At 37.8% G+C, this 11,160-nt stretch overlaps 1 protein-coding gene and 1 pseudogene across 50 annotated transcripts in view; one reads left to right on the top strand and one right to left on the bottom strand.

Annotated features, from left to right (window-relative positions):
• The window catches only part of SLMAP (sarcolemma associated protein), a 144,767-nt gene that overhangs the window by 34,399 nt on the left and 99,208 nt on the right, over positions 1-11,160 (top strand). The window lies entirely within an intron of this gene.
• Positions 1,631-3,282, bottom strand: LOC102988257 (pyruvate dehydrogenase E1 component subunit alpha, somatic form, mitochondrial-like; annotated as a pseudogene).

Raw genomic sequence — 11,160 nt, 5'->3', positions numbered from 1 at the left:
TGCGGAGCACAGGCTCCGGACGCGCAGGCCCGGCGGCCATGGCTCACGGGCCCAGCCGCTCCGCGGCATGTGGGATCTTCCCGGACCGGGGCGCGAACCCGGTTCCCCTGCATCGGCAGGCGGACGCGCAACCACTGCGCCACCAGGGAAGCCCCATGAGAGTATTTTATAGACCATTTCAGCAGTAAAAATCTCATATTTGATTTTTTAGTTTTTTGTCTGACTCTTTTTGTTCTGAAGCTGATGTGTGCAGCTTAATCTGCCTGTAATTAAGTTGCATAGGCTGTTAGATTGTACCTATTTTTCTTAAACTGATGTTTCAGTTTTAAACTTGAGAAATGGCATAAAGCCCAAGGGAATGTTACAGCTCAGAAAAAGCAAATGTTATATTGTAAACTCAGCTAGAAGTTGGTGGAGCATTACCTCTGGTGTAACTCAATTGATGCATAGATGTTATTTAATTTAATCCCAGAAAAAGAATGTACCCAAATGTTTTAAGAGGTAAATCTGAGTGTGAAAATCACTTTCAGAGTCAGCAACCATATTGAAATTCATTTTTGGAACCCTGAACAAAGACACAAAAATAGATGACTTTTACAATATTATATCATTTTCTTTCACTGTCTATATGAGATAATTAAGTCTTTGGTGAATAGTGACTCAGCTATTCGATTGCTTGGGAAATTTTTGTCTGTGAACAAGTCACTCTGTGATACCTCAGTTTATAATGGCAGTCAAAATGAAGATGAAATTTGTATTTTAATACACTTATTCTTAGATCTTCAGAAGCTCTCTCCTTTTCTGCATGGAGTAAATGCAGTAGGCAGCCCACCATGGGGGCATTATTTCTGTGTTAGAGAATAAATTAGTAGAGTTAACATTGCCAGGAAGCAAAAGGCAGTAGTTTGACTGCCACAGTTAAGTGATACAATTTGTTACTTATAACAAATATAAGGTATTTTCCTCTAATTGTAATAACTTGTTCATTAAACATACCTAGCTATAATCCTCATAACAAGAGAGTGGTATGTCTTTTGGCTTGATGGGTAAAATCAGCTTGAGACAGCTTTGTGACTCACTGACACAAGAGGGAAAAATCTCTGCCTGACTTTGGAATTGGATTTTATTTTAGGATGAGTTGTTTGTGTAAGTATAGATATGAGAGAGTTCCTATCCTACATGTCTAGTATCTTATTCTATCCTCCCCATGGATTTAACTCAATGCTTCCCCCAGCCTATATTTTTCATATCTTCTGCTACTTGGTTCACGTTAATTACAAAGTGTTTCTATTTCTCCCTCCATATTTTTCCTTCTGAATATAAGAATTTATGAACTTTTCCTTTAAACATTGTGAATTGTCTTTTGTGTTTGTCGATTTGTTTCAGTTTTTAAATTTTTCATTTTTTCTTATAGAAGAGACTAGTAACATATTTGCTTCTGTGGAGGGAAATTGGGAAACTGTGGGACATGGGGAAGAAGATGTACTTTTCACTGTACCACTGGACTTCTGGAACCCATTAAATTTTTCTCCCATCTTTTTAAACTTAATTTTATAGAGTAGCATAAACACATTTACAAACTGTTTGTTTGTTTGATAGGTTTTATTTCTTTTAAAGTTGAGAACACAAAGTTTCTTAAAGTTGACCGTTGAATGTTCTGTTGAAGGCATAATCGTAAATTTACAGTGTTCCTTTATTTATTTATTTATTCATTCATTCTGCTCCGGGTCATAGTTGCACCACAAGGGATCTTCGCTGTGGCATGCAGGCTCTTAGTTGTGGCATGCAGACTCTTAGTTGTGGTACGTGGACTCTTAGTTGTGGCATGTGGGATCTAGTTCCCTGACCAGGGATCAAACCCGGGCCCCCTGCACTGGGAACATGGAGTCTTATCCACTGGACCACCAGGGAAGTCCCTGTAGTCTTCCTTTAAATGATTCACTTGATCCATAAACTTCAAAAGGTGGATCACTGTAATAGAAGTGATGGCCTAGCTCTTCTAAAGGTGGTTTGGGATCAACTGTAGCAAACTAGACTGTGCTCTCAATTTCTCTCTTCACTTCAACATCAGTTTCCTTTCATTCTTCAACACTGGCAATATTGCTGTGTGCTATTCTATCTCAGAGAAGCATAATAGGGTCACTCTTCTTACGTCTTGTATTTCTTCTTGTGTATAGTAACTGGCTCCAAGATCATGCATACTGTGTCCTTCATAATGTTGAGTCTGCAGCTCTATCAGTATGATCCCCTGTACAGATCTATAATAGGCAGCTGCAATCTTTGTTGCCTCCTGGACACATAGAGCATCCATTCCATCTGACCTAAGCCCAGGAAGAAAATTGCCTTCCTTGTAGTAATCAGTGATGGCTGCTACTCTCTAAACAGATGTTCCCATTCCACAGTGGTTTTTCTCACAGATGAAAATAAATGGTCATTTCCACAAATTTGCCATATTGTATGCTTCAAATATAAAGTCAAACAAATCTCAGTTTTTCCATTATACAATTGGCCCTCCCTATCCATGGGCTCTGCATCCACCGATTCAACCAACTGCAGATAGAAAATGTTTTGGGAAGAAAATTCCAGAAAGTTCCAAAAAGCAAAAATTGAATTTTCCATGCACCAGCAACTGTTTACATAGCATTTACATTGTATGAGGTATTATGAGTAATCTAGAGATGATTTAAAGTATATGGGAGGATGTGCATAGGGTTATATGCAAATACAGTGCTATTTTATATAAGGGACTTGAGCATCTGAGGATTTTGGTATCCATGGGAGTCCTAGAACCAATCCCCCTTGGATACTGAGTGGTAACTGTACTTACAGGCCAGACCAGTGCTCAGGGGAACCTGAGCTCTGACAATGCCCTGATCCCCGTAGAAGGTCTTAGTGTACATGTGTATTAATCCTACTTTTCCTTTAGCACAACCTTCTCTTTGTACTGTAAACTCTACAAATTTCTAGGGCAGAAAGTCCACAAGTAAAGCTAAAGCCATGAGCCCAGTAAGCTGTGATGAGATGATCTATGATTTTTATCCCGATCTCAAGTCCCCCACAAACTTCTTGACATTACATAAGTAACAAAAACCACGAATAACTTTCTGTTTGGTTCCATTGGCAAACAGTCTGTATCATCCTGTAGAGTCTGAGTCTCTCTTCACTACTGAGCACTGTTGTGATACGAGGGCCCTCTTACTACCCATGAAGGTCACATTTCTTCATTTCAAATGTACCATCATTTGCACAGTTACGGGATGCCACCAGTGCTCTGCTAGCCATGACCCGCAGGAAACAGTGAGAATCTTCCTCTTAGAGGATCTTCCTCCTGAGTGTAGGTCGTGGTGGTGGCAGCAGTGATGTCATGCTCTATGCTGGGCCATAGGCACACAGATATTTTTAAAGGGTGCAGAATATTCACAGATGGGCTGCAGTTTTCTTAACTGTTCTTCCATTGTTGAATATTTACATAGGTTCCATCATTTAAAACTATTATAAATTTTGCTTTGCTGAATATCTTTATACCTAGATCTTTATTTATGTTTTTTATTACTTCTGTAGGCTGAGTTCTCAGAAGTAAATCAAAGGGGACATTGTTTTTAAAGCTCGCTTCGTATACTTTGCCAAACTGCTTTCCAGACAGGTTGTGCCAGTTTACACTCCCATGACCAGCTTGTGAAAATGTTTCTCTTATGTCACTTTTGAACACACTGAGTGTTATTTAAAATACTTTCTGCCACTTTTATCAGTAACAAGCTGAATCCCTTAAATTTTTATATTACAAAGTTATTTCCTATGTGCGTGTATATATTCATATATTCTTTTCATCCTTCCTCTGTTCATTGGTCTTTTAAAAACAGCTTTATTGAAGTAGAATTTACATTCCATAAAATTTACCCATTATAAAAGTAAGTTTAGTTTACTTGAAGTTAATGGTTTTTAGTAAATCTGTAGTTTTGTAATCATCACCATAATCTAGCTATAAAACATTTTCATCACCCCCAAAAGTTCTCTTGTGCCTATTTGCATTCAGTCCTTGATCCCACATGCAGCCTTAGGCAACCATTGATCTGTTTTCTGCCTCTAAAGATTTGCATATTCCAGAAATTTTAAATAAGCAAAATCATACTATATACAGTCATTTGTGTCTGGCTTCTTTCCGTTAGCATTATGTTTTTGAGGTTCATCTATTTTATAGAATGTATCAATAGTTCATTCACTTTATTGCTGATATATCTTATTTATTCAGTGGTTGATGGATATTTGGATTGCCTCCAACTTTTGGTTATTATGAACAGCGCTGTTAGGGACATTTGTGTACAGTACTTTGTGTCGTTTATTTCTCTTGGCTAGATACCTAGGTGTAGAATTGCTTGGAACCCCTTACATTTTATATCATTACTTAGCCACAAAAAATGTTTCTTTTAAAGAAAGGATGATAGCACTGCATTTGAGAAGAATCATAAATAAATGATATAAAAGAGTTAAACTGGAATGATTGGATCAGGCAAGTGAAAAGTTCTAAGACATGCTGTATGACTGTATAATAATGGAAACCCCTTCAGGATTTATTGGTACATGAGCAACTGCTAGAGCCTAAAACCAAGTGAAGGCAAAAAAAGAAAAAAAAAATTAATGAATATCTAAATAAACATTGATAACTACTTTGGTTCCATGAAAAATGAGAAAAATGGAAATAGAACATTATTTGCATTCATTATGACAGAAAAATGAGTATATATAACACACAAAATGTCCTTTGCAATATAAAAGAAGGTCAACAAGATTTTTGTAGGTGGACCAAAGAACTATGCAGTCAGTTCGTTCAAGATGAATATATATAGTAAACAAACAGACATCCTTGCTAGTAACCACAGAAATAAGTATCTTACAAAAGGGTTGTTATATTAAATTAGCAAAATCAAAATATGTAGTGCTAGAAAGGTTGTGATAGTGACGTTAGCTTTGTGTTTTGGTCTAGTCCACGTGCAAAGCAATGTGGCAGAGCTTGTCCACATCTGTGGAGTAGTAAGATTCTGGGGTAACCTCTGTTTTAGCTTCTTTGAATGTAATTAACATGTTTTAATAGTAAATTAATAAGGGAAGAAATAAACCAAAAGATAACAGCTACAGATCTCTCCCATGTGCTGAAGTCCAGTCTGGTCGTGCTTTTCTCTCTCTGCTCTCTCTGTGACTCACCTAAACTCTGGAGGCACTAACCCAACTCCCCTTTTTTTCTCTCTGGCCTGGAGAGCTGCATGTGATCTGGATCCTGCTTTTCCAGCTTTCGCTAAATCCTGGATCCAGTTGTTTAATCCTATGAGTCACACCTTGAGAGTCACCCCCACCCCACTTCAAGAAAATGCTTTTAACTTTCTCATAGCACGTAATAATTCTGTCACATCTTTTCTATGCTTTAATGATTTTGTGTTAGGTGCTCATCTGAAAATACGCTTCTGGTTGATTTTCTTTTTTTTAAAGTTCTTTGCAGAGTTCTTCTGTATGGGTGGGACCAAACACTATGAGTCACTCCCAGTTAGTACAGTACAGCCATCCAAGAGTAAGTGATTTTTCAGTGTGACAAATTGTCTGCCAAAAAATTATAAAGTAGAGCTAAAATCAAGAAACAGAAATTGATCCTTGCTCTGTTTATTTCCCCCTGTATCTTCAAGTTATCTTTTTTCTTCCAGTGTCAAAAATTCTTTCCATTCCTGACAAATTTTTATTGTATTGGTAATATTTTTCCCTAAGTACTAGCATTATAGGTTTTTACATCATCCATACTTAAATACTTTTCCTTGTTATATAAGGCTATGAGATTTATTGTTAGTTGAGTTTATGTAAAGTCGTGGGTGAAGTATTATGTAACAATCAAGAAGTCAGGCATGATAAAAAGTAAAAATTTTCCTATTCATTTTATTATACTTGACAATTTTTGGTTTTTTAAGAAATACATCACCAATTTTCTTTGTATAGAGCAACCACAAATACTCTTCTACTAAAACTGTAAATACTCTTCTACAAGAGGTAGTGATGCAACTGTATTTAGTACCTTTAGTCTTTTCCACTCAGATTGGCTTGACTACTTAGGGACCTCAGGAAGAGATGGCCTGTAGATTCTACTAATTTTTGAAAAATTAATACAACAGAATTGGAAAGTCCAGACTGTTACGTGATTTGACTTGATTTCTGATCCCTGCCAGTGTATTCAGGTCACTACACTATCTCTTTTTAAACTGGTAAAGGTGTTAGTCCTTGGCTGGTTCCCTGGCCTCTTGCTTATTTCTTTTCCTGATTTTTTCTGTAGCTTTTTGACTGTTTAGTCTGAAATTCCTTCAAGCATATTCTCCACTAACTCTCCATAAAGCGTTAGTGTTCCTAAAAGTTCAATCATTGTTTGACTTGTAAATGTTATTTTTGGATCATCTCATATATTACAATAATTTTAATTACCACTCAGATGCCTCTCAAATATCTTGAGCTTTAAGGTCTGAGTTTTCTACCCACTGCCTGCTTACATTTATTCACTTGAATGTCCTATAGAGACTCTAAAAACAATATACCCCAAATTGAAATGAATCATTCACCACCCCCTCCCCAGTATTTCCAAATACAGGTAATGGCCTTATCATCTGCTCAGTAGCTCATACTAGAAACTGCTGCTTTCAACACTGAGCACTTAAGATCTGTCACTAAGCCCCTTTCACTGCTTCTGACACTGTCCAGTTTAGGACCTTGTTATTTCTTTTATTTCAATAACTGTAACTGGTCTCCCTGCCTTCAGTCTAGTACCCCTCAAGCTGTTCCCTCCCTGAGTGAAATGTCAGTTTGATCTTAGTATTTACCTATCTAAACCCTATAGTGGCAAGTCCCCTATCATCTATATCATAAAGGTTGTACTGCTTGATTCATCTTAAAAGGCTTGGTGACTGCTCTCACCTCTCCAGCATGACTTCCTGTCATTCTCAGTCTTGTGCTTCACATGCCATCCCCCCACTATGTTGTTTCTCACCTCTGTTTGCTCATGCTGTTTCAGTCCCCTCCCTTCTCATCCTGACTCACTCTCAATCAGCCTTCATGACTCAGCGTGGGACAGTTCCATCAGAAGCCTTTTCTGAATCCTCAGGATTGGGCCAGGCACCCTTCCTCTTTACTGGATTATTCTTGTTAGTATATGAAACAGTGTAATTTTTCTCATCTTAAAAAATTATTATCTTGATCCCACTTTACTTTCTAGCTACTGCCCATTTCTTTGCTTCCCTTTAGGGCAGAACTCCTTAAAAGATTTGTCTATATGTACACTTTCTCATTCCCCTCCATCCATTTTCTCTTGAATCACTCTGGTGAGGCTTTCATTGTCCACTGCATCCACAATTCTTGTCAGGGTCATCAGTGGCTTCCAGGTTGTTATTTCCCTTGGTCAGTTCTTATTCCTAATCTTCCTTGGTCTTTCAGCATCATTTGACATAGTTGATCTCTTCCATGTTCTTGGAAACATCATTCACAGTGGCTTCCAGGACACAACAGTTTACTTCACTGGCCATCTTTGAAATTTCCTCTGCTTGGTCTTCATCTCCCTGACCTATAAACTTTGGACTGCTTCAAGACTCTGTCCTCTTGGTCCTCTTGTCTATCTGTACCTGCTTTCTCAATGATTTCATTCTGTCTCTTAACTTTCAGTTCTTTGTATATGCTGATGACAACCACATTTTTATCTCAAGCCCAGACGTTTTCCCTGGACTCTAGGTTCATATCCAGCTGCCTTTTTGACATTTTCACCTGATATCTAACATACACCTCAAATTTAATATGTCCAAAGCTGAACTCCTGCTACCTCCCTAACCTCAATAAAAAACCTTCCCACATTCAGCCCTTCCAGTTCATGTGGGGGCAGTTACAGTTGACCCTTAAACAACATGGGTTTGAACTGCATGGGTCCAGTTATATGCAGATTTTTTTCTGTAGTAAATACTACAGTGCTACGCGATCCGAGGTTGGTTGAATTCCTGGATATGTAACTGCAGATACAGAGGGCCAGCTGTAAGTTAAAAATTATATGGGAGTTTTCAACTGCATGGAGGATTGGTGTCCCTAACCCCAGTGTTGTTCAAGGGTCACTTGTATATCCTTCTAAGTTGCTTGGGTCACAAACTTTGGTATCCTTCTTGACTCCTTTTTTTCATATTTTACATCCAGTCTGTCGGGAAATCTTGTGCTGTACAAATATTATCATTTTGTGTGTGTGTTGTATAAAAGGTTAATGTTATGCTTTTCCAGTTTTATAGCACTGTTTTATTTTAAGGGCAGGGATCCTGAAGACCACATTTATATCAGATGCCTTGATTTGATTCCCCCCTCTCCCCCACCCCCCGCCCCATAAAGAACTCTGGTGGGTTTGCTAAAGCTCTTACATTCAGAGCTGAGTCCTGTAATCTGAAAGAACAAAGAGCAAGTGAGCTGTTAACCCTCTTAAGTTCCTTTCATAAGTCAGTGAGTTTACTTCTGAAGTCTGTTCTTGTGTCAAGGAGATGACTAGTTTATTAACCCTTTTGAATTTATTGAACTTTTTTCTTCTTTGATCTCCCTTGATGTTTACCTCTTTTTTTTTTTTTCCTGGCAAATTCCGTTCTTCTGTGTTTTTCTCTCTTTGTGTAGTTATATTTTTCTATTTGGGAGTTTTGTTTTGTTTCTTTCTTCTTTTCGTCTTCTTTCCAGTTTCTTCCATCAGATGATGATAATGCGGAATTGAAGATTTGTTAGCCTTATTGAATAAAGTTTTGTATCTTTTTTAATATTAAAGTTTAACTCTTTAAGATTTCTTTTTTGTGAAGATAAGCACTGTGAATAGTTTGTATACATTCTTTCAGATTTTTGTTTTCTAATGGTGTATAAGCGTATATCATTCTTTTTTTTTTTAAGATGAATCTCAATTTCAGGATATTTTATTTTATTTTTTTTGGCTGTGTTGGGTTTTAGTTGCGGCACATGGGATCTTCGTTGAGACACGCAGGATCTGTTGTTGCACTGCTTGGGCTTCTCTCAAGTTGTGGCGTGCGGGTTTTCTCTCTCTAATTGTGGCACACAGGCTCCAGGGCGCCTGGGCTCTGTAGTTTGTAGCATGTGGGCTCTCTCCTTGAGGTGCGTGAGCTCAGTAGCTGTGGTGCGTGGGCTTAGTTGCCCCATGGCATGTGGGATCTTAGTTCCCCAACCAGGGATCGAACCCGCATCCCCTGCATTGTAAGGCGGATTCTTTACCACTGGACCACCAGGGAAGTCCCTATCATTCTTTTTATAAAAGGGATCACTATGTCTTGATATATTTTAATTTCAGTACCCATATCGTTACATTATTTTTGATAATTATGATGTCTGATATTTAATCAGACAGTTTGGCTGGGCATTAGTATTCCAGTTTTTAACTTCTATTAACATTGCTTTGGTACATACTTATGCATTTGTCATTGTATATGTGTGCATTTCATTGTTTCTATAGGTTAGATTCCTGGATGTGGAATTGCTCAAAGAATATAAGCATTTAAAATTTTAATAGGTGTTGCTGAATCATTTTCCAAAATGGTTGTAGCAGTTTACACTCTTATGCCCAGTGTATGTATGTCCAGTATATTTCCCAGTATGTGAGAGAGCTGTTTCTCCACATTTTTATTTTGCCAGAGCCAGGTATCACTATTCTTAATCTTTGCCAAACAGATATTGACCACTTTGATAATTGCCCATCTTCCTGAGCTTTTTGGTCTCTTGAAAGTTTTGGAGTTAGATGCTTGTTTGCCCCTTCCCATACATGTCTCTTTCTCTCTCTTTTTTTTTTTTTTTAAACAGAAAATTCAAATAGTATAGGAGGGTGTAATGGGAAAACCTCTGCCCTGCCCTAGTAATTTATGTGCTACTGGGTGTCCTAAGGAGCATTTTGAGTTTTGAACTGAGTGAGTTAATGCTTCTGTGAGCATTATTCCATGACTTCACTGGATTTCCAACCCTGTCACTCACTTAGTGCCAGGAGTATAGTAGGGCTCTGGTTTAGAAATGGAATTATATGATATCTGTTAAATATCACTTGCTTAATTTATTCAGAAGCTAGTTCACACTGTCAAGTGAGCTGTACATTGCTAATCTGTGCTATATATTCTGAGTGTATTTACATATATCTGAGGATAGTAATTTCCTTTTGATATAACTTTGATTAGGGAATTCCCTGATCCATATTGTGATGTGTGTTTCATATTTTTTATAAATGGTTTTCAGTCTGTGCTGTGAGACAGAGATTTAGCTGCTTCTTTGCGCAGGTTGTGGTTATTTATGGTAATATTCATGTGTAATGGGGCAATGGCATGCTATTTTTAACATCTGTATGTGTTAGAGTTCAGCTGTTACTGATTTATTTATATCTCTATCAGCTGTTTACTGTTTAAGTAATTAACTGGTAAATTATTTTTAAGAACCTTAGCTTAAGAAAGGTTATAAGGAAAAGGCTTAAAGAAAAGTCTTGCATCAGTTCTCTGACTGAAGAAAGTCACAGTGATTACACGTTTATGCATATTCTGTGAATTTAGTAATAAAAGCTGCCATTTGTTTAGCAGTTACTATGTACAAATGCTGTGCTAAATACCTTACATGCTTAACATCATTTAACCTTTACAACAAACACTCAGAGGTACATACTGATATTATCCCCAATTTATAAATAGGGATTTATAAATAACCCTTTATAACTAAAGGGATGCTCAGAGAGGTGAAATAACATGCTCAAGGTCACACAGTATGTTAGAAGGTGATGGAGCTGGAATTCAAACCTTTAACGTATATGCTCTGTTCCATATAGCATATTGCTATTTGTATATAATACAGTTTGGCCTATCCTATGGTAAATCAAAACTTTATAGCTTCCATTCTAAAGTATGAATTATTTCATTTATTCAAAATGTATTTTAAAACATCATTTGTTACTTGTGCCTATTGGAACTTTCTGACAGGGAATAAATGTTATAGTTTTAAAAAGATGGAATTGGGGCTTCCCTGGTGGCTCAGTGGTTTAGAGTCCGCCTGCCGATGCAGGGGACGCGGGTTCGTGCCCCGGTCCGGGAAGATCCCACATGCCGCGGAGCGGCTGGGCCCGTGAGCCATGGCCGCTGAGCCTGCGCGTCC

Source organism: Physeter macrocephalus, chromosome 18 (genome assembly GCF_002837175.3).
Source record: "Physeter macrocephalus isolate SW-GA chromosome 18, ASM283717v5, whole genome shotgun sequence".
Lineage (NCBI taxonomy): Eukaryota > Metazoa > Chordata > Mammalia > Artiodactyla > Physeteridae > Physeter > Physeter macrocephalus.
Note: the sequence above shows the minus strand (reverse complement) of the source record. Positions and strands in the feature narration are given on the sequence as shown.